Genomic DNA, 24,413 nt, shown 5'->3' with positions numbered 1-24,413 from the left:
TGAGGAGTATTCTGCATTCCAAATAGTTACATTACACAGAAGCTTATGGAGAGTACCCACAGTTAGTTTTAACGCATGAATAAGGCACTACAAAAGAGGCAGAATCAGACTCTAAATAAACTAAAAATTAATAGAAAAAACAATTCATCTCCTGTGAACATGTTTAATTGTGCAGGTTTGAAGCAAGGCTGAGACCAACCCTCCAGATAAAGCTGGACTTTGCTGTTTTCTACTTCAACTTCTATCTTATGAAACAACTTCAAATAAATAATAAATGAATAGCCTATAAATATTGTTTTAACTTTCCTCTCTGCAACGCAAACACCCGCTTTTGGTCCTGTTCACACCTCCATTCATGCATGAAGTGTATGTACAAAGAGGGTTATTGTGTCATTGAGTAAATAGGCACTGAAATCAAACCAGAACTAGTAACCCCCAATATCACTGTTTTCTCTTCCCTGTGCAAAGGCTGAGTTCTTTCTAGCTAAACCTATATACACATCTTAGTACTGAATTGCAAAAGAATACTTATTCGCAAATCATTACTTCCCCCAGTATGAAAATTCCACCACCTAAAGGCAAGCAACACTGAATACATGGACTGCATTAAAGAGATCCAGTATTTGAGAAGCCAGACAGACAGAATTTCACTTGTTGGCCTGGTCCACCTCTCTACTCCCAGTGCTCTCTTACTTAACAGACTAAATGTACAGGACGATATTCTTAAATGTTAATGACAATTAATATCTTCCAAAAAGCACCAGCCAGATCTTTTATTTATACACATAAAGCTTTTATCTTTACTATCTCCAACACTGAAGGCTGTGTTTGATTTGGTCATGGGAGACTCAATGAAAACCTCTTATAATCTGTGTTACTGCACTTCAATGCAGATTTCCTTCCCAGAAATACCCACTCTACACTGAAAATATATTATGCTAATGGACTGTCACAGAGAGCATACATCTGCACCAGCACTGTACCACAGCCTCTTACCTGGCCAACACTGTGGTCTCTTTGGGCCCTGCAGAGAGAAAAAGTATGTTTATACGGTAATAATTTCTATCCTGATGTGTTCCCACATCTCTCTATTGTTCCTTACTGTCCATACATTGTGGGAGTGACAGGGACATGAGAGCAACAGTATGGTTACAGCTCTTATGGCAATTTCTTTTACAATTTCAGGCTTAGGAATGTCTGTGCTGGTTTCAGCTGGAGTAGAGTTTATTTTCTTCATAGTGGCTAGTACAGAACTATGTTTTGGATTTGTGCTGAACAGAGAGTTAATAACATAGAGATGTTTTTGTTATTGCTGAGCAGGGCTTACACAGAGCCAAGGCCTTTTCTGCTTTTCCTAGGTCACACTGGTGAGGAAGCTGGGGGTGCGTTGGAGGTTGGGAGGTGACACAACCAGAGCAGGTGACCCCAACTGACCAAAGGAACATTTCAGACCATATGGCATCATGCCCAGTATACAAAGTTGGGGGAAGAAGGGGGGTGCCTTCTGATCAACGAATCAATCTGATTACACAGAAGCATCTTATTGTTTAAAATACCCCTGTGTTCACGCATCTCACAACTTTGACATAATATCTTACTTATTCATTCTACCTACTTATACATTTCACTTGCTTATCTTACTTATACATATCACTCTACTTACACATTTTCTTACTTACACTTTTAACAACTTTTACAACTTCTACATAACACAGTACTTATGCACTTCACTTATACATTTTACAACTTTTACATAATACAGTACATATACATTCTGCAACTGCTGTGCATGACATCTCACATTGCTTGATTGGTTTCTCTATTTTGCCCTATTTTCCGCACACACTTTTCTGATAATATGATTGGTTTTAATCTAGTGCGGTACAATCCTTTTTTATCTATTCCTTGCTGTCTTGGTATTTAGTTTTTCAGCTTCTTCTTTCCCAATTCTTTTCCAATTTAGCACAATTTACCTTTCAGTCCTTGATGAATTCCTGAGGACTCTAACAGGTGGGGGTCCTGATCCAGGCAAGCAGCGTCAAGATGCTGACAGCAACAAAACCTATCCAGTGATCAGCAGCCAAGTTAGTCCAGGAAATCCAAACAACAAGACAACAAAGAACGGAAAGCAGATACAAACCTATCCTACTTCTCCCCTCAAACCTTCAGACTGGAGCTTAAAAACCCTCTTGGGGCTGATGTGCTGCAGCTGAAGGTAGAAAGGCCAGGTGAAGCCAGTGAGGGTAATTCCAGCCTGGTCCCACTCTGAGGGCTCTGGTAAAAATAACTAAAAAGGGTTTGGCTGGGGCACACTATCAAGGTTCAAATACTTTACAACAGGGGGGACATTTGGAGTTGATGGTGTTTGTCTTCCCAAGTCACCACTACAGATGATGGGACCCTGCTCTCCTGGAGATGGCTGAACACCTGCCTGCCCATGGGAAGTGGTGAACAAATTCCTTGTTTTGCCTTGCTGGCATGCACACCTTTTGCTTTCCATGTTAAACTGTCTTTATCTCAATCCAGGGGTTTTCTGGCTTTTACCCTTCCGATTCTCTCCCTGATCCTGCTGGTTGGGGAGTGAGCAAGTGGCTGCATGGGGCTTGGCCACATGTTGTTGGTGAAACCACAACAGTGTTTTACACAGAAATATGTATACAGAGTATCTCCTAGACATCAGCTAACACAAACAGTATTAGTTCCAAATAGATTATGTCCAAAAAAAACCCCACCCTACATACAGAGCAGACAAAATCACATGAAACAGGTGTTGGTAACAGCATTCAGTAGCTTACTGACAGTAACATCATTTAATGCTCAGATATCACAAGGATAAAAAAACGTCTAAGTATAAAGCAGGAGAGCATAATAAGGTAGCTGTTCCACATGACAGAAGCAACTTGTGAATGCAGCTCCAATGGCAACTGCTACTGTATTTGATCTCCATTATTTTCTAAATTGAAGGCTTCATGTTTATTCTTCTAAACTACAGGCATGATAAAACTATAGTTTTATTGTCATACTTAGTACAGAGCTACTCAGCTAATATATTCATGTTCCACTCCAATATATTCTTTCACTAGACCTTAATGCTGCTTGTTAGACTGTATCTCAGAGGTCCTGAATATGTTTCATATCGAGGTCATGAAGTGAGTGACAGTATAAGTAAGGGAGAGTAGAGGACACCCCCATTACAGGAAAACATAAGCTCAGGAAAGCTACCTAAAAAAAAAACCTGTTCAAGAAACTGTTACTCCCTTTCAGAGACAATGAAACTTAGGCAAGATTATCACAAACCTGTAGAAGAAAACAAAGAGCTAGAAGCAACTAAGGAGGTACCAATGAATTTCTTAAACTCTTCTTTGCTGGCAAAACAGAAAGCAAAACTAGAAAAACAAAATATACACTCTTCACAAATTCAAACAGCCTAACTAGAATTACTGTAACTCACAAGTACCAGGAGAAACCAGCTCTCCTTTCTTCTTTCAAAAGAAAACAAGTTCTCCTTCATGCCCTAATGGGTAACAGTAAGGGAAGGTGTTAATAGCCTTTTCACCCGTAAGTTTTGTAATTGCACAACTTATGGTTTTGGTTCTGAGTGCAAGAATCATCAGTCAGGAAAACTTCTTTGCTTCCAAAATCTCTTCCCCAACATAGTACTGCCAGAAACTGTTCTGGTCTTCTCAGGCAGACTGCATCATGCTCACATTAACTTGAGTAAGTATGAAAAGCACTGTTCTCAGACATTCCTTGAAGGATCACTTTAATAGCTTCCTTTAATTCAAATACATGTTGTTTGTGGTTTTTCCCATAACTGCAGCCTAACCCTCTTAACATTGTATGCAATACCTTTTTCCTTTTTTTTTTGGTCTGCCTACCACCATAAAAACAGTTTCAGGATCAAAACCACAATCAAGCTCTGTCTACGTGCCACAGGAGAAAAGCAATATGGCCACCTGATCAAGATTAGGAAGATTACACACATGAAAGTAGTTAGAGTGGTTAATCTGCTACTACACCTACAGTAACTGGGTGTAGCTGTGCCCTTTCTAACAATGTCAAGGTTGTACTCATTTAGCCACTACACATGAAAAGACAAACAGTTCTGGGACTGAAACCTACCTCAGTCTATTTAGACCATGTGAGTTCTCAACAATGATTCAGAGCAGGAGAAGGCTGAGGTCACTCTGCAGCCAGACGTGATGACTTAGGACTAAAATATTTTAACTCTCTGTGAGTTAGGTTGCTTTTGTTTTAAAGCAGTGCCTCTGGCAAGCAGAAAGCAGCAATTCATTTAGTGTAATAGAAAAGAATTTGACTTCTAACCTTAACAGACCTTTTTCTTCAAGAGACGGTTACTCAGAACAAATGCACATCACAGCTGATTCAATTGGACCTGGAATAGTAGTAAAGGCAATACTCTCAAAAAAGCTCAGCTTCTGGAGGCTTAAGGTATTTTTACTTACTATTTCAATTAAAGGACATCATTTGCATTTACTTATTCACAGATGTCTCTAAAATATTGGGTTCTAAGAGACATGCAAGACACTTAACTGCAAGAGAAGCTCCAACTTTGACCATCCCATCATGTGCTTATCTAAACTACATGTAGAAAGCTGATGCAGGAGTGGAAAGCAATAGAAAAAGCAATACAATTTGCAATTAATATTAAATCAATGTTTCCATTCCATGTATTCTATGAATATCAACTGGGCACTGCACATTAAGATACTTAAATGAAGTATTAAGCATAGGCATTCAGTGACACACACTGACTCCAGAATCAGATACACACAAAATATTAATAATTATTACATAGAAAATACTAGGAAACAGCAATACTGAAAGGTTATGAGCAGTTCACAAAATTCTGATGCACAGCTTTATCCCATTTTAACACTACTAATTTTTATTAAAATCTGTATTCAGAGATACAGTTTTTTCTATTAAAAAGAAAATTGAAGCTTTACTCAGTATTGCATTTCTCCTGTATTGTTCCTTTTCTTCTAGTCCTGCTAGCAAATACTACATGCACTGCTGAACAGCTGTATTTTGTATTTCAGCAATCCTGAGAGAAAAAAAGTAAGTGCTCTCCAAGCCTGCTTTGGTTTCCTCATTATGTAATGGCCTACAGACTAACTGTTAATAATTTTCAGAGTAATATGTTGAGTCAATCTTTACTATTTTAAACAAACACAGATCCATAGAAACGGCCATTAAACAAAACTGAAGCCAATGCACTGCATATTTACAGTCACAAACATCACAGCACAGTTTGGGGCAGAAATTAGAATGCTACAAACACGTGAAATTCTGAGAAAATGTAGCAGGCAATGCCACTGAGATGTGGATAGAAGACAATTAACACCCATGCTCATGGGAAATGTTACTTTTGCCAAGTGCAGAATTTGGACACAGAATAATTACAGCACTTAAGAAAACATGATTTTTTAATTAAAAAAGCAATTCAAAATAATTACTTTTCAGGTGTGAAAGAAGAGATTTTTAAAAAAGTCTGGTTTTCCACCCTAACAACTGAAATACTGAATTTCTGTTAGCTTTCTTTTAATTTCTGATTTCATCTGCTAGAGCAAACCAAAGGCAGGCCACGAAGACGATAAGAGAGCTGGAGCACCTCTCCTATGAAGACAGCCTGAGAGAGTTGGAGTCATTCAGCCTGGAGAAGAGAAGGCTCCAGGGAGACCTTGTAGCACCTTCCAGTACCTAAAGGGGGCTACAAGAGAGCTGGAAAGAGACTTTTTTTGAGAGCATGTAGTGACAGGACAAGGGGGAGTGGCTTTAAACTGAAAGAGGTTAGGTTTAGATTGGATATAAGGAAGAAATTCTTTACTGTGAGGGTGGTGAGGCACTGGAACTGGCCAAAGTCTGATATCAAATGAATGTCCATAATAAAACATAAAACACAAGAGCCTGACCGGCACATTACAGATTAATATGTGGCTTGTTCAGCACTTTGCAGTTCCTCTGTGTGTCCGCATCATCATGCTAAAATATTCTTTAACAGAAAGCTTATGATAGACCTAAATAAAACTGGGCATACAGCATTTTGGCTGCCAGAAAATTTTTTATATATTATAGGCAGTAAATGGCAAAAAACAGTCAAATATACCAGTTTCACATGTATGCTTTTAATACTTCCAAGTTCTAACATATGTTTCCATCAACTTAGGACCTTCTCATTTACTAAAGACACCCAGAGGCTCAGGCAGTGCCTCCACAGATGTTTCCCTGTACAGCACTGACAACCTGAGCAGCTCACATCAGTACTCTTTCTGCAGCAGCACACATCAAGCTGGGACAGCGGTCAGAATTTAAACTAACCCCATCTTTTCTCCTTTCTATAAAGGCTTTCAAGATTCATTTATGTTTCTTGACCCAGCTCACAGGTGGCCCCTGAGAGAGTTGCACAAACCAAACTGAACCCACAAGGGGAGAAGTGCATCACAGAAGTGGCCTTTTAGAGGACACCAGTAAGCACTGGGTGAAGACACCACAAAGACTGCCACAGACATTTTGGCATTTATGGACGGGAATGATCATTGTCAGGGCAGTTACATAATGATTCTGTTTCAGCAGCAAAGCAGGCTTAAAAAATCGCCAGCCTTACTTACCTTCAGCTACTCATTATTGTCTCATGCCGTTTTTTTCAGAAGGTTATTTTTAGACTTGATTATTTCAGTAAACTATTTTACTGCATGACACCACAAACCCTTAGGCTGGCATTGAAGGGGCTGTGAAGCACAGCACAGGGAAGGGAGCTAATATCCAGCCTTTTAATTAGCTCCACAACAAATACCAGAACTACCTGCAGTTATTAATTTTGAAAGTTACCACTACAAGTCATCCAAATTCTCTGACAGTATCTGAAAAACGCCAGCAATAATGAAATTAAAATAGTATTATGCAAGATACCAAAAAGATACCATGTGGAAGAATATGCATTTCAAAATAGGACAGGACTTCTGGACTGCAGTTTCAGTAAGCCCACTAAATTCACACAGGATAACGAACTCTCAAAATAGCATTTTTGATAGCAGCATCAACAGACTCATCAGGAATCAATTTCAACTTTCAGGGTTCTCTGAATGCTGGCGATCTTCTTCCCATGATCCCTACTCAAATGTTTCAACTTGCTCATATTAACTTCTCTGCTCACTGAACCAAGCCAAGCCACTTCAGCATGCTAACCCGACAGAAAATTAACCACTTGTTTTGCTGCATGTACTTTCTTCTTGTGCTAGTGCATACAATAGCTCAGCAGAAGACCAGATAAGTAGTGAAGCCAGTGCAAAGGGGAGAAAATGAGAAAACTGTCCAGGAATTTATCTTTTTTTTCTAGGTGCAGTGAACACATAAACTCGGTAAGTCAGAGGAGCAAAGAACTGGGTGAAAGGATTAGTACATCATCTCACTTTGCTCCTTGGAACTGCAGCCTAAGTACATCTGAGTTCTCTTGAAACATTTTTGTGGGAAATTTTAGAAAAGAAATTCACTGTACATGCAGCAGTAGATAAGAACTTGACTGTTCGAAGTGCTTCAACACAGACTCAAATCCTGCTTCCGATACAGTCTCCAAGGCAAAACAGGCACAAAAAGCATTCTCGTGTACACAAGATACATATATATATATATATATAATATTCCACTTTAAAAAAATTTTTTTAAATCACAAAGATCAAGTTTCACTCCCATATGATTAATACCCCTCAATAGCTGTGAATTGCTTCTTTTTATTAGTTGTCAAGCACTGCTTTGTTAAGCAGGCACCAATGTATTTCTAAGCACTGTGTGTACATAAAAAAGACAAAGCAAGAGGCCCTAGTTTAAAAAGTCACATTGGAACAGACACTCTTTTTAATAAGGATTAAAATAATTGAGAGAATTTGTGCATTCAAGATGACGGCTTTCACCATTTTCTGTCAGGGAGCACAACGCTTAAATAGCCAGGCTTGTTGCTCTTGGTGTTATTTGCCCTGACACGTCAGTATTGGCAAGGGGAGATACCAGTTACCTTTCTGCAGGGCTCAGCACACATTACACAAAGAGTAGAGCAATTCACCCAGTCCTCCTCACCCTGCTCAGGGCAAGAAGGTTATCAGTCTGGGAGGCAGGATTAGGGGTTTCTCAAGCAGACTCTTAGCAAGAAACACTACACAAATCCTGTTGATTATGTTTCTAAGCCATTAGCATTACCACTGAGCTCCACCCATCCCCAGCATGACGGGAGGGAAGGAGAGGGGAGGGGGAGAGAGAGAAAGAGGGAAAGAGAGAAGGACGGGAGGGAGGACCAATCTGCCCTCTGCATCCAAGCCTTTTGATTTAATTCTGCACTTGCTCCAATTCATAAAAACCTGATAAAATGCCAAAAAGAATTTCCTTATAAGTGAGCAAGCATGGGACAATAAATGCATGACAAAGAGGTACAAACAAGCTATGGGAGTTAATTATTGCCAAGGCTAAGTGTCTAACTTCTCTTTCACAATGGTCTGGCTGCCTGTGAACACACCCAGGTGAGCTTGAAGGTTCAAACACTGCTGAAAGGAAATGACACAATAGGAAAAGAATCCAGGAGGTATCCAGGAGGTCTCAAATCTCCCAAGCCCTTTGTCTTAGCCTGAGGCCAGCTCTACACAAGGGTAGGTATGTTTGTAATTCTGCTCATCCTCTCTCCTTCTCACTCACCTCTCTGAGAGCAGGTAGCTACAAATAGGAAGGTTTGACATGCAAAGCCAATCCAACTTGCCAAGTACCAGACATTTTCTAAAAGAGGCTGAGAGAGAAACAGGCAAGACAGGAGGAAAGAAAAAGTTTCTTATATCTGATTCTAAAATAATAACCTGCAGGAAAAAAAGCCCCCAGGAGCATTAACTGATGGCAGTGCAGGAAGTGACCATCTTTGATACTCCCACTTGGTTTCTACCAAAGGATTCAACTTCATTCCAAAAGCGAACAAAAGGAATGGGTGTTTCAGAGCCCTCCTTGGGCCTGGAGAAACAGATCAGCTCACTTGCATAGAGGGAAGTAGCTAATTATACAGCACAGTCTTATAGCTGTCAAATTTGCAAGACAGGGGCAGCACCCAGGTGAGCAGAGCAGCTGGGGGCTGATGCATTTGGCCATCTAGGAACTCCCATGGTCTTTGATGACACAGAATCCCTCTCTAGGTCAAATGCATCCTACAGACTTAGGCTCACTCTCTTCCTAACATCTTCTCAATGACTCTCTGTAGCACTGATTCCCAAACCATGGCTTGGAACTGGGCAGCATTTGGCAAACAGCATCAGGAACCACCATGAAGAGCAAATACCAAATGTGTTTCTTTTGGATGGCCTGTAAGAAAGTCTGAGAGTTCACAGAGTTTTTGTGGTGCAAACCACTGTTTTTGCTGTTGTTCAATATACATTAAAACATAAACTATAACAGGAAGTGATCAACTTCCAGCACACAACATCTATGGTTAGTCTTTGAACATTAGCTGTAAGGCTGTCTTAAAAGCTACCTGGCTACAAAGCAGACTTCTTTCCTTTACGTGCTTTATTGCAATTATATTGCATTAATATTGCCCATACTGACTACTAACAACACGGCAGATGGAGTTGCCAGTCCTCATATGTAAACCAAATATTCTCCAATTTATTCCTTCCCAGTTGATCAGGAATCACGTCTGCAATTCTAGGCGCTGCCTGCAACAATGCAGCAAATCTCCAGCAGATACATCCAGTGAGCATAAATGCAAGGGTGAAGCACACAACTGTACATTGTATAATCTAGTGTCTACCTACTGAAAGGTACTGGAGAAAGAAGTCTGTAGCTCAAACCAAAAGCCTGTATCCTTCAGCAGTAACAAATTATCTAAACAGGGAATGAGAAAGAGACTCTAGTGCTTGAATGACATCCTATACTTTCACCTGTATTTTCATAGAAGCAGCTCTGTGTTTGACAGCAAGTGTTTTTGTTTGGCTGCAGTCTTCAAGTTGGCTTCAACTGACTAGGCCAGAAAAATTTTCCTTGTTAACACGTACAAAATGCTTTGTACTGGCCACTTGTCACTGACACACTGCCTATCTTGTTTTTGTTTAGTCAATCTAAGTACATTTGAGCACATACATCAAATAAAAGACTGGTCAAGTGGGTGTGACACCTCAAAAATAATTTCTAAAAATACTTTGCAATTATTAAAATTATAGCTTCTTTTACTGTGTGCTTGTTGAAAAGCCTGGTGTAAAGGCTGATTTAAAAAAGCATACAACACTGACTGATAATAAACTTGGCCCACATCAGTCTATTTATAGCTTAATGTTTAGATGACGCAGGAATTGGCATTGGACTAGATGATCTCAAGCAGTCCTTTCCAGCCTAAATAATTCTGTGTGAAGAGCTTGAAAATGAATGTTGTTTAATGTGAATTCCCCCACTGCTATGTAGCAATGTTCCATTCAGTTCCCAGCAAACAACCCAGGAAAAGGAAACTAAACTTGAAACATACTTGCTCTGGGTTTTAAAAAGAAGCAAAACCCTTGAGAAATTAAAACCTGCTACCTTGCATCTTCTAAATTCCAGATTTCAAATGGCATACAGAAGGCAGGCCTGATGCTCAAGAAGCCAAACAAATACAGATGCGTACCAAAACCTGACCCGTAAAGCAGTGACAACTCTTGGCTTTCTTGACTGATATTTCTTCATGACCCTCAGCACCACAGAAACAGGATAACCCAGGCCACTGACCACCTAATCTGTGATCTTGCTTCTAGCAATGACCAGCACCTGAACCTTCACTGACAGCACAGAAAGTTCACAGTAACCTATGGCCTCTTATGTAGCACTGTATGCACATACATTGAGTTTGGCAGTCTAATGCCCAGTACTTTGCAACCTGCTGGGTGATGAGAGTTGTCACACAGTTACCTTCATTCCTTCCTTAGGACTCATAGTCAAATGAAGAAATAGGCCATGTCCTCTTTTCCCCTCTCTTTCCCAACTAGCGCAACACAATATCCTCATTTAAACTAGTCTGCTACAGTTAGTCAATGTAAATCAGGCATTTTAAGCAGCAGTTTCCTACAACAATTCTTTATTTAAAAGATCTTACACAGTTTTTGCAAAAACCTTTCAAAAGACACTGGTACACGTCTTGAGCATTGTCCTCTCTGCTTGAGATTTAAGGCGTAATTCCCTGTCACCAGGATACAGATCAGTGCTATTTCTATGTGTGTTTCCAGAACTACCCAACAGTCTTCAGAAAAAATCTCACTAAGTATCTAAGCCAGATAAGGGAACACTCGTTCATGCATTCTAAACTCAGAAAACATTACCTGGAAAATTTACAGTGTTGGAAGTCTAAAGCAATCTCCTATCACTTACTCAGGTTTATGAGGCACTTCTGCCTGTAGTCACATTCACAACTGTCATTAGCAGTACACTGACTGCTAGTAAGCAAAACATAAATAGCCCCTGGAATAGGGGAAAATGACACATCTACTCAGAACTATTGTGCACAGAAGTTAATTCAAGTGACAAAACAAGTATGCATTTTAGTCTTACCTAGTTTGTCACATGTTTGCAAGAGCAAACCAACATATGATAAAAGATGAGAGTCTTGTATTAAAACTGTCAAAGGGGCATAAACCCAGGTTTCAGACAGGGCACATTGACCTCTGTCTGACCTAACATACATTTCAGAGAAGCATTCTAGAGATAAACACCAAATAATTTAAAGGAGTATGTGGATGGCACCTCTGTGAGTCAGAAAATCTCAGAACAGGGTGAAGTATTCTCTTTATTTGCAGTGTGCTTTTCAGCAACCCCCTAACACCACACACAAACAAGCTCACACTCAGGGATGCTGGGGCAAAATACACACAGCAACACAAGCAAGCGTGTCAGCTCTTCACACTCCTTCACACTCTGGATTACAGAAGAGTTACCTGCATGGTAATTGTTGACTTCTATTCAGTAGTTTACCTGTGTTGTTAGAAGAAGACAATATAATGCCTGATTTGAAGAGCAAGTGAGATGATTTAGATATTATGTTCTGGAAAGCAGTGGAAACGTTCTCTTTTGCTGTGCTTTTGACATATACATTGAATGACGTGGACAAATACTGAAGCTATGGTTTCTTTGAGCTTTATATTTTTATTTTAGAATTACATATAGAATCCTGTGAACTACTATATCCCCAAAATTCTTAGTCAAAAATAACAAAGTCATACTTAAAACACTGATGTATACAAGTATTGTAACTACTAAATACCTGCATTTAAGTGAAATCCACCATTAAAAAATGCACATGACCTTATTTTCTGTATCTTCTGGCCATACCATTTTCTAAAACAATTGGAAAATATTATTCCAGATAATATTTAGGAAATATATTATCAGATAATATTTAGGAAGCAGAAGGCAATTCTTCTGCATAAAAGGGGAGTGGGAGAAAAAAATCAGGACAAGCAATGTCAGTCCTAGTTCCAAATACATTGTCTGGCTGGGAAGTAACTGAAAACATCAAACTGAAGAACTCCACATTTTAATCGCTATTCTCCCATGATTTACAGCCTCTATTAACTCCTTTTTTTAAAAGTGTGACTGGAAAAGATAAGGTCAATACAGCTTGCTACTGTCTAGGCAGCAAGACCGCTGAGCAAAAAGCAACAACCAGCAGAATTAAAATAGAAATTTTTTGTTTAGTAAGTATGTCAAACTGAAGTCGGGGGGGAAAAAAAGTAAATATTTCTGAAAGGAGTGGTAAAAAAATATGCAGGAACTAGAGAGAATAAAAATGCTAAATATTTATTAGAAAATATTAACAAAGTATGGTCATATATAAACACCTGTAAGAAACTGGAACATGGTTTCATTAAGAAAGAAAGAATTAACTTATAAATCATCACGCCAGTTCTTCTCATTTAATGTTGAACTTTTGATGTTTGGCACTTTTCTTGATATGTGGATCCTGTTTGAATCATAACACTCATAACAAAGTTTTTTACCTTAAATGCACAAGCAAAATGTGAAAAATATGAATATCTAAAAACCTACAAAAAAGGTGGCAATATAGAAAGACTGTGAACAGAATAGTTTTTTCAACTGTTTTTTAAGTAACTACTATTTTTTAAGGCTTCTTCCTCAGTTTCTAAATGCTTAAGGCTTGCAATCTTTCACTATTTAAAAGTATAGCAAAGATCTGAGACGATTTATAGTAGAGGGTAATGTACTGCCAAGAAAAATCCTACAACCATTAAGTTCATTACTTGGCTTATCTTACACTGGGGAAAGGAAATGGCAGTCACAGACAGTGCTGTACCATCTGTACCATCCTTCCAAGGACCAATTTAGTGGACAACTGTAATTTATGAATAGGTATCTCCCCTTTCAGAAGAAAGAAACTTACAACAACCTCAACACCTAAACCAAAGAATAATAAAACATCTACAGTATCTAATGGTCAACTGGGTCACAAAAAGTGTGCTAGGAGCTATACTGGTGCTCTCAAAAAACAATGTATCGCTGTATGTTAGGCTGCTCAGACTTCTCTCCATGTTACCGTCTGCTTACAAAGTCAAGCTTTAAATGGCAAGGTGGCAGTGGTGGGGCTTTCACAGGCGTGGTGTTGGTATTTCTATCAACAGAGGAAAGAAAAAAGAAAACATACAAATCACGTAAAGGAATGAATTACCCTTGGACAACAAACATCTAAATTATCTTCTAAGTCACAAGTAACCCCATGAAAGCAAAACAGAATGCGCAGCTTGAAGCTGAGAGTGGACTTTTAAAAAACAAACTAAACTGAAAAAATATTTGAACAGTTCTACATTTCTACCAAACTCTACTCATTTAATTAGATGGAAAATATACCTCAGAAAAACCCTGTGTTTTGCAAATGATGAAAATTACAGTGCTATTTCCCTTATAACTAACACACCATCACTGATTTCTGATGTGAAAGACCATAAAATTGTTAGGTGGTGGAAAGAACAGTAAATTCTGGGTATTTTAGAATTTAAACAGAAATATTTCTGGTTTTATTAGGCATATCAAAATCATGGCTAAACCTCAGCAGTAGGCTTGTGCTTTTAGGAAAAGCATCTTTAAATCAGTAAAAGTTTATATTTCTTGGCACACAGGCACCAACCTAACAAGTCTCTCTAAAAGCGAGTATCTCAGTGGAGGTAATATTTACTGTTTACTGTACTTCTGGTTGTTAGGGGTTACCAAAAAGGTCCTGTTTTTCCATGACATCAGCTGCATTCCAACAGAAATGCGTGCCCAGGAGTTTTAGTAATGACTGTAGCCTCCAATGGGTGAAACCTTGGCCAAAATCCTCTACACCTGCAGACCAGCTGAGTAAAATGAAAAAAAAAAAAACCACAAAACCAAAAAAAAACCCCACAAAAAATTTAACTAGAATTTTTCTGACTTAGCTCCTAATAAAGAGAAAATATTTTTTTTCTTCCTTAAATATGTTGTTGAAAGTTATTTGGACCAAATTTTGAGTATCTTCTAGTTGTTGCCGCTCATTCAATTAATTTCTTAGCTCAAGACCTCAACTCAGTCTGTCAGAAGTGTAACACATTCCACACCAAATCTAGCAGGTCAAAGGGATTTCAAAACAGGGTCCTCAAATTTTCCAAAATTTGTATGTCTTACCTACCTTACATATCTTTCATCTGTTTCCTTTTCTAAAATGCTGATGATGATATGCCACTGCCATTGAGACACCATGAGAAGCCAACTGTCTGTAAAACATACAGATCCTCTAGTCTTGGGTAAAATCCCATGAAGATAGGAAAATCTCAAAAGCAGGCAATACACTTTATGAAACCAAGTACAGAGGTACACTCTGAACACTGAGGAAAAGCCAGAACACTACAGCAGTGGTAGATATCATCCTCTCTGTGGACAGCATTGGAGTGTGTAAATGACAACCATAGCCACATTTAGCAAAGTGCGTCCACCAACAGCAAAGTAGTTTTGGACTCTTTCAAATTCTGTGTATGCTACAGATCTAGCAATTAGCTGTCTGACAAGTGGGCAGCCCCCAGTCTCTACGCAAGAGAGCCTACCCCTGCAGCCCACCCACCTACCAAAACCTTGCTGTGTAAATCCAACACATCCATGCAGCCCTGTTATACAACCAGCAGTATCCAAGTCAGTTTATTGAACCTGAGGCCCAAAATAAAAAACATCATAATGATACGAGACTGAAGACTACGGAATGGAATGAAAGATTCAGACTCACATTTTCATGAATATCATGTTAGCACATTACTAAGGCAGGCAATTCCTAATGCAAGGAAAAGAGCCAGTATTAGAACAAAAGGTGTGGGAGTGTTCACATTATAACATGGATCAGTTCCTGACACTACTTCATACATGGCTATTTCAAGTTCTTATTAAGCACCACCACAAAAGAGAAAACCGTTTTACAAGAGAACTTTAAAAATCATTATTTTGTCATCAATAGGGAAAGAATTTGAAATCAATCAGCTCAGCTCTGTTCATAATTTAGACCAGTTTCCTTTACAGAATTTTCTTTGCTGATAGAAGCCTACTACAATTAGTAACATGCAATGAAGAGCAAAAGAATCTCAAAGGCCTATACCGTATTCTCTATAAAGCCTAATAGTAATTTTGAGGGGAAGAAGGTCCTATTGACAAAATTATTCATAACAGACACTCGTAGGGTAAAGAATTGTGCCAACAATTGCTATGTACTTAATATAAAACAGTGTCCTCCAGTCAGAAACTATTTTCTCACTGACAACACATTCACCTGTTATGTTTCTTTGATTTTGGTTTTCAGTCAGCATACGCTTTAAACAAAGCCTGTTCTTTCCATCTTCCTTTAGCGTTAAAATGGGTGAAGGACAGAGTAAGCATATTTTTGTAAACAAAATATTTGAGTTTATGCAATTTCTACCTGTGTGGCCAGGAGATGGTAGTTCTACAAAACTACACTTCCTGTAAGATAAGCAAAAAGGGGGGTATTTGGCCATCATGACTGTCATGAACACAAGGTCTGAGAGCTACTGTACTGAAAACTAGCACATGTTTCTGTACAAATCTCTAACATCTTCACTATTCCCAAAAGTTCATTTGGCCTTTGTCAATGTCTTTCAATTTGTAGGCGTTGGGAGAGTCATCAACTTCCCTTTTGAACTGATTTCCTGTTTGCTTTTGGACTGTCTTCTTTCACCTTTCAATAATGCTATGGTCTCGAATTCTTAGGTAAGATAAGCCTGCACCAGTTTTGCCCAGCTCAGTCAAAACAGCAGCTAAGCCACAGACCCTGCATGTGTAATATAGACTTCTGCAGCATTTTTCTGAAAGGAAAGGACAGTGACCACATCTAAGACCCAAGAGTCGATACTATTGCAGCCAGTAAACAAGAGTTCAAACAGGACTATAATTGCATCTCTCAGACGCTTAATGGAACGTAGTGAGTGTGGAATAAATCCTGACTCACGGACATGGACCTGCAAGTATCTCCAGCAGAACTTGAAGGACAGACCAGTTGTGTAGAAGAAGGGAGCAGGACACCAAGACAGCCCAGACTCCAGTTAGTGCTACAGAATAGGCAGAAGCTTTCTGACAAATCCTCACCAAAGTCTGCTTGCAATCCATAGGCCTTGCTGCATGATACGGACTACTACAAAGATAGAGTAACAATATCTGCATCCATCAGCCAATTTTTTACAAAATGAAAATGTCAGAAACGTGAGAATTACCAAATCAATGTCTTAAGAGCAGGCTTGACAAACTCCTCCCTCTCAGTAAGGTACTTAATGTGAACTGCATAGTCCAAATACTCAGAAGAACATCTTAACCATTAAATATTGAGGCACATGTTGAAATACACATCTTCTAAGTACTACCATCATTACTCTTACAATCTTCTATTACATGATTGAGACTTTAATGTTTTGGGCTTTTTTTTATACTTTCTTTCCATTACAAAAAATTTTTAAGTCCACAAAGAGAGAAATACACTGAAGAGCACTCTTTCAGCTGCACGTTATATGTTCTTAACAGAACTTACCTTACGAATCTGATAGACCTTTTTTTTTTAAAGAAGCCCAGTCTTTACAATTGAAAATTGCTATCATCTTAGTTTTATATTGTTGCATATAGTTGTGTCTGCAGAACCTTAGGTGGAGCTGCACCTCCTAAAGGAAGTATGCTCACTCCAACCAAAATACTACGAATGTGGAAACTGTAAATGGTTCTCATTTTGCCAGTTAGCACATCAGAAAGAAGAGTAATTACACTTAAGAGCTATCATTTTGCCCTTGTACTTAAGGTCTGCCAGACCTGTGCTAATAAAAAGCAGGTTGTACTCTGGTAGTTCAGAAAAAGTTGTGACAAATCTTAAAGGGCCAGACTTTGTCTTCACCTTAATTACTTTAACAATTCAGGATAAGAGGTGCTTTAGCTACATAAACTTGTAGGCGGGGACTTGTAGGTGTCAGCAATCCGTTGCCTTTTGGCCAGTTCTACCCTTGCTCTCCCTTGTACTTCTCAAACTGAATTTAACTGATCTCTGCAGGGCGGGTGCCTCTGAGGGAAGTAAAAATCGCAAACCACGCCCCACAAAGGGGTGCTCCAGGTTCCCAAACCACTACACACAGATCTTTGCACCATAGCCATCAGGAATGAAGAAAGCTATTTGTGGCCATGAATTGCCAGTAAATTTAGATTCATTATGCTGAAGGAAAGAGCACTGATGATTAAACATACAGCCTTTTCCAAGACAATGTGTGGGAGACAAATAAAAGACCAATATCATTGTGTACAAAGACTTGCATGAACATCTGGCAGGAAAAAAGTGTTGTCACCGTTTGTGTTAAATTCCAGGGATATTTGACCTCAGCTTATCTCAAAGTTTTGTGAAGCTTTAACTGTACAATGGATATTTTATGTTAGACATCCCACAGGCTTATGCAACTGCTGCTCTCCTTGCTCAAATGGCAGCTTTATTGCCTCCAGCAACTGGCTGCATAGCATGTTTTTAAAAAAGACACACTAAGCTTTTGCCACAAATCTGCAGGCCAATGACCTAAAAATCCTGCAAGACCAAGGCAGCTAGCTCCCAGGCTGGCCTCTTCCTGCACTCACAGGGCTCAGACTTGATGCACAGAAAAAGGCAGAGAAGGATCAGTTTATATATACATAAAGCAGGGGTGCAGAATAACGTATCAGTCACAAGATGAGGCAGATATGGACTACAGAAATTAAGATCTGAGGCTTTCTGAACAAGTCATTCTACAATCTGTAAAGGATACAATTTAACAAAACTCGGAAGAACTCCTGAGCATTGATGGATGATATCCTATGGTCAGTCATATATCTAGAAAGTATACTTACACAGTGAAATGTGATGTCAATTCAGTCGTGACTTTACATGTACAGTAAGCAAAACTCTTCCGGCAGCAAAATGACAGATAGTATACATGAACACCTGTGTATTTATTACTAAGTTTAAAGAAGCCAAGTTGAGTTTGCACAGACAGTTGTCATTACTTTTTTAATTAAACAGGGAAAAATTCTGAGGTGTAACAACAATATTCAGATCTTAGTGCTTAGGACTCTTAGACCCTATCACAGCACACAAAGAAACTACTGTATGAGCCAATAAAGTGTAATTAGTCACTTCCCTATGTTTTTTCACACTTCAGGATGTAAGCTCCATCAGCTCTGCTTCACCTCTGAAATGCAACTGTACCTGAAAAAGTAATTCTTTAAGGAATCTAATGTAGACATTATAAAATGAAGGAACTCTTACTCTTCCATTGTTCCTCATACTACCAATTTATGTAGATGGATAAAAGACGTACGTTTCCTGGAAGCACAAATCTTTAGGTCTGGAAAACAAACGTGACCATGCTCATCTGCTGAAAATCTAGGAGCAATGATATTCTCATTCATTATTTCCTTCAGAAACATATCCTCAACACAGTATCTAAGACTATACTAATGAGACACATTATAATATTTTTTCAATGAGAATCTTGATTAGCTGGTCATCTTCTCCGCTGTACAGTCAGAAACCAACAGTTCAGACTGCATCTGTTTTATTTTGCTTACAGTGAGTATTTAGAGAGTTACAAATTTGTTTTAAACTGGAACTAGAACTAGTTTGCATGTACTTCAGACCTTCCACCAGATGATTTATTCACCATATACACTCACTAAAGAATTCTATCCTTTGTCTGAAACAGAGGAGAGTGACAGGAAGCTAAAAGAAAAATACTGTCTGATATCTAAATCCCTACCTACTGCATTATTCATTAATGGTTTCGGTGCCTCAGCTACCAGAATGCTGAAACCAAAAGTACTTAACCTAAAAAAAACCCCATTAAACACTGCAGTACCTTTTAAACATTATTGTACACACACAGAGCTCCATTATGTTACCTAGATAATGGAAAACAACACTTATGTCTAAGCTTCAACAAGGATGAATTGATGACATCGGATAAATGAAAAGATCTGTCAGCTAACCAAAAATTTCCACAAAGGTTGTCCATTCTTTTACAAATAATGATAAATAACCAGGCAGGAAAACAAAGAAAATAATCTTGGGTTCACAGAGACCACTTCAATTAGACCACTGACAGCAGTTTACTCATCACTATGGACAGCAATTTTTCCTCTACGGAGCATGAGCAAAAGCCATATACTTTACATGCAGTTCTTTGATAAAATTACCTGTATTCACAGCCCACCCGCAGCACAACTCAAACAATCTGGATTGCAGAATAGATCTTAGTAGCAGTTATCACTGTCTTGTTGCACTAATTGATAATAAGATACACATGAACCAAAATGCAGAAGTTAGTTCACCAATATTTGAGTATTCCTGATTTCAGATTTGAACTCTCCTTCAAATGTCCAAGCTTGTTCACTTAAAAGGGAATCTTAGATCACCCTTTCCCCCTTAGTCTGAAGAAAATCAGATTTGAATCAAATTCCAGATCCAATTTGGATAAATTTAACCTTGTAGATGAACTAACACTCAAGAGATGTGACACTTCACCTTTTTGATCTTCTCCCTTTTTCTCCCTCCCTCTCCTCTCCAGGTTACACACTAACTGGCTCCAAGTCAACAACATTTTTAGGGGATTGGGCTAAATACTCAGAAATTCAGAAGAACTTCCCAGATCACAGTAAATCCATGCATTATTTCTTTTGCAGCCATAAAGAATAAATGTCAATTCATTTTAAATTTAGTATTTATAGACATCCTTCATCGTACATTACTTCTCAAGATCAGAAAGAAAATAACTACACTAATGTGAGGGGGAAAAGCAGAGGGGACTTAAGCCAAACTAAAGTTGAGCTAGTGCCTCTCCATGCAGTTACGACAGAAGCTGTCAAGCCCAGCTGAACAAACAACTAACAGACAGAAATTCTGAATAGCAGCAGCAGCTTATTTTAAAGTATAGCACATTCATTTCAATCCCCATGGAAAAAGTAATCACCAATTGGCTTGAAACAGCACCAAGACTAGTTCAGCAGAACCATTTCCTTCAACAAACACACAACTTGCTCTCAAGCACAGGAGGATAGAATGGCACACAGTTCGTTTGCTTTTGCTCTGCTCCCTCCACCTTCAAATATTTGTGTTTGGGGTAATGTTGACCAGTGGGGCATATGTTCCTGTGCCTCACTTCTGTTGAGCTGAAACTATGTTCTTATCTTGCTCTACTTCCCTAAAGAGAAATTAATTATACAGAGGGTAAAAGTAAGAATAGGAACTTTTGTTTCTGCCATGCCTTTCATGTCCAACGATCTGAAAACACACAGTACATCTGGAATTCAACACACCAGCTCTTCTGCAACTCACAGTAGCAGCATACAACAGACTGGGTAAAAAGCAAATGAATATAGCTGTATGCAACTTCTTACTCCATCCTATAGTTATGGTAATTCAAGGTTCAGCCTCTGGCTTGTTTTTCCCCATTCATCCCTGCGCTCCTGACTTACTGCTGACCTAGATCTTAGGAAAATCCCATTCTTAAATCCTGCCAGAAGTCATAAATCTCAGAGTTGGAGCAATACAAACTTTGCAGTGGTTTAAAATGATACTAAATAAAGCAGGAATGGGTTATGAGAATAAGTAAAAGTAGAATTAAGGAAAATCAGGCAAGAAAAGAGTGGATTCAGAATGGTCCTAGCAAAGTATGAGTTACTCATGTACTGAGTATAACTTTTAAAGTGAACATGCACAGAAGTAGGAGAGGAACCTACCAAATAGTAACTGAATTCCAGCTATAAAATTACTGAGAGGGAAGATCACACACACAGCTACAAGAAGGGCCTAAAAATCTCACCAAAGCCTGTCATGTCCATGTATTCTATAGTATAAACAACCATATCAGCTGACAAGGAAAAACTGTTACCATGTTCTGCTATTGAAAGCCAAAACTATAATATAATACTCTCAAAGGCAAGCTTATGGAAAAGAGTACACAAAGCCTAGACATGGACAGCAGGTAATTACTTATTATATCAATTTTTCCCTGACACTTGAAAGGAAAGAAACACTTTTTGAAGGTTCCCTGGCAGACAAAATGCTTGCAAATCCCTTTCTGAAACACAAGTCATTGCACTGTTGCAGTGAAACTGGACAACAATATGGGCCTTTTCAGGAGTTACATATAACTCTTAAGTATTGGTCTGAACCATATTTTATGGTAGCACATCTTTCAGAAATATATGCTTCTGGTTGGGAATAAACCTCTTTAGGAATGAAAGACACATAGAATCTCATCTGAGAAGAAGCATCTGAAAGCAACCAAGAGTTGCATCACATTTAAAAGCAGAGGATTCTCCAGACATCAGATCAGCTCTGCAGCCCCAGACTTCAGATCAAGAATTACAAAGACTAACTCTTTTCTAGCTATTTGGTTTCCCAGACTCATTTGGGTCTTTTGGAGATGTCACATCAGCACATCTGTAATGCTGGGGAGGACTTAGGTCAAGATTGTCAAGGATTTCAACACTGAACTGAGTTTGAGCTGTGCCACAAGGTCCAGGAACAGTTTCAGATTTGAGATGAAGCAGAACATGACAGACATAAAAGCTTCCAGGCTGGAGAGAGCATTTAAATTCAAATGGGAAGATACCACAGGAGCACAAAAAGGACAGTAGGAAGGGTAGAGCCTTGACAGATATGAGTACATAATAAAAGAAGCTAGAACAAGCCCCACAAAAAAAAGGAAAAAAACCCAAAACCTCAGGCAGATGGTCCATAATAGTAACACTTAATCGAGGTGTCATTTAATTATATTGAAGGAAGTACATTTTTAAGTTCACACAAAGACTGAATGCTTAAGATTCCTCAAATTGTAACTTCCTTGTATTATAAGCTCTAAAAGAATTTCTTTTTACCAGCTAAGAAACGACCACTGTGTTTTCCATTGCATCCTTCCTTCCAAGTGAAAAAAATTTTGCAAGCTCATATCACAGGTAGCTATCCTTTCAGCATGAGAAAGGATAGCTGGCAAGGAGAAGAAAAATTAAAAAAAGATTGAAAGAGGAAAACCAGTAATAGGCTGCTATTACTGCCAAGCAAGTGCTAGGCACAGAAGGGGAAAAATAATTTGGATTCTTTAAATGCAATTTTATTTTAATTTTACGCTTCAGAAGAAACAATCAAAGGAAAAATACTTGTTACCAAACCATAACATAACACACAGAGTTGGTATTAATTTGAGAAAGCAAACTACACCACACAATGTATCAAAGAACAAAGCAAGTGCCAATTAAAAACAAATCTTTATACTTCCTTACAGGTTGTCAAATCTGTCTGTTAAATGAGTTGGAAGATATTGTGTGAATACTCCCAACAAACAGAGCAGCAATCACTAACATTAACCTGGCATAGTAGTGCTTGTCGTGAGAAACAGACTGAGGTCACTCCTGTCTCTTTTTACAAAATCCCATGAAATCTTTGTTTTGTACCCAAATTCTCCCCAGGGAACATCACAGTTTAACTTCAGCTGCATAAACAACAGTACTTATTCCAAATAACCTAAAAACAAATAAACTGTGCCTTTTAAATATTAGCAATCCATAAAAATACTGTCAGTAATTAAAACTGTGACAGGGTTTTCAATATTCAGGCTAAACTCCTACCTGGGAATTATTTCTAAGCTATTTTATTATAAAATGAGTTGTCCACAATTGGGAATAGATATCCATTACAGGATGGGCCCACTCCAACAGGGTACAGAGTAATGAATGAGAGCAGAATTAGCTTTCACAATGGTGCTCTACACTGTTCACAAGTCAGATATAGCTGAGGAAGCATACGTGAGCGTTGGATTAGGACAAAGACAAATCCTGTCTTTTGAAAATGGAAAGTGTTTTAACCTCTGTCAGTGGCTGTTACACTTCAACAGCTGATTTAACAGATCAGGTTGATTCAAGTGCTCCACACCTGCTTCAGTGCAACCTCTCATTTAAGCCAGCCCAGATGACTTTCTGACGAATGGCCCAAAGAGTATTTATGCAATCTGTTTGCCAACTTGGTGATAACAACAAGCAGCACCAGGGGAAATTTCTTGCACTGGTATGGCTAAACGTGCAGCAAGCCTGCCCATGACATAAAGATCTCACAGAAATAAATGGAAGAGATAAGGGAAACACAGTGACTGAGGAAAGCTAAAATGCTTCACTGGATGTGATCTGGGTAACAGCAGCTTACATACAAACCCTTTCAATAACGATTTCAAAAAGCATAAAAACAGGGGATCTAGAGTCCTTTCCAATTCAGTGCCTCAGAAAAGCAGGAAAATGGAGAGCTATTCATAGGCTATGTAAAGGAGCAGCAGCCAGGGGAATCTGCTGCTCTGAATCACCTCAAAGCATTGATGTACAACTGTCCCAACCACGTAGAAATCAAATCTGCTTCTATGAAGTGTTTTTGGTTCAAACTTCAGTATCCATCCTTGTACAGTGTCCTGAGAGTTTTAAAGTAAAAAGATGATGAAAGATCTGTGGTGAAATCAATCCAGTTCCCTTTCTCGGCACCTCTCAGTGGGGGAAAAAGCTGAGTTGATATCGTGCAACTTTGCAACTTGAACAAACCTGAATGCTACATGACAAAACCACCTTTCTCCCCACCTGAGGCATGGTGGTGTATATCTCCCACAAGTGTAATATTACTGCAGATTAAGCTAAGGAAGATTCACAGAAAGCTTAAGATGCTCTTCTTTAGTTGTTTATCCACTGCTCCCATGATTTTTCAAGATTTAACAAAGCTTCACAACAAATTTTAAAAGCAACTCATTTTATCTCATCTACTACCCAAAGCATTCGCAAATAGTTATCGTGGAGATTCTCTTTAAAACAGCAGCGGAAAAATGGAATATATAAGGTACGAAAAAGAC

General features: G+C 38.7%; 1 protein-coding gene across 3 annotated transcripts in view; it reads right to left on the bottom strand.

The window, feature by feature from the left end:
* The window catches only part of RAD51B (RAD51 paralog B), a 424,424-nt gene that overhangs the window by 258,081 nt on the left and 141,930 nt on the right, over window positions 1-24,413 (bottom strand). The gene's annotated exons all lie outside the window — the stretch shown is intronic.

The sequence above is a fragment of the Corvus moneduloides genome, chromosome 6 (assembly GCF_009650955.1).
Source record: "Corvus moneduloides isolate bCorMon1 chromosome 6, bCorMon1.pri, whole genome shotgun sequence".
NCBI classification, from domain to species: Eukaryota; Metazoa; Chordata; class Aves; order Passeriformes; family Corvidae; genus Corvus; species Corvus moneduloides.
Note: the sequence above shows the minus strand (reverse complement) of the source record. Positions and strands in the feature narration are given on the sequence as shown.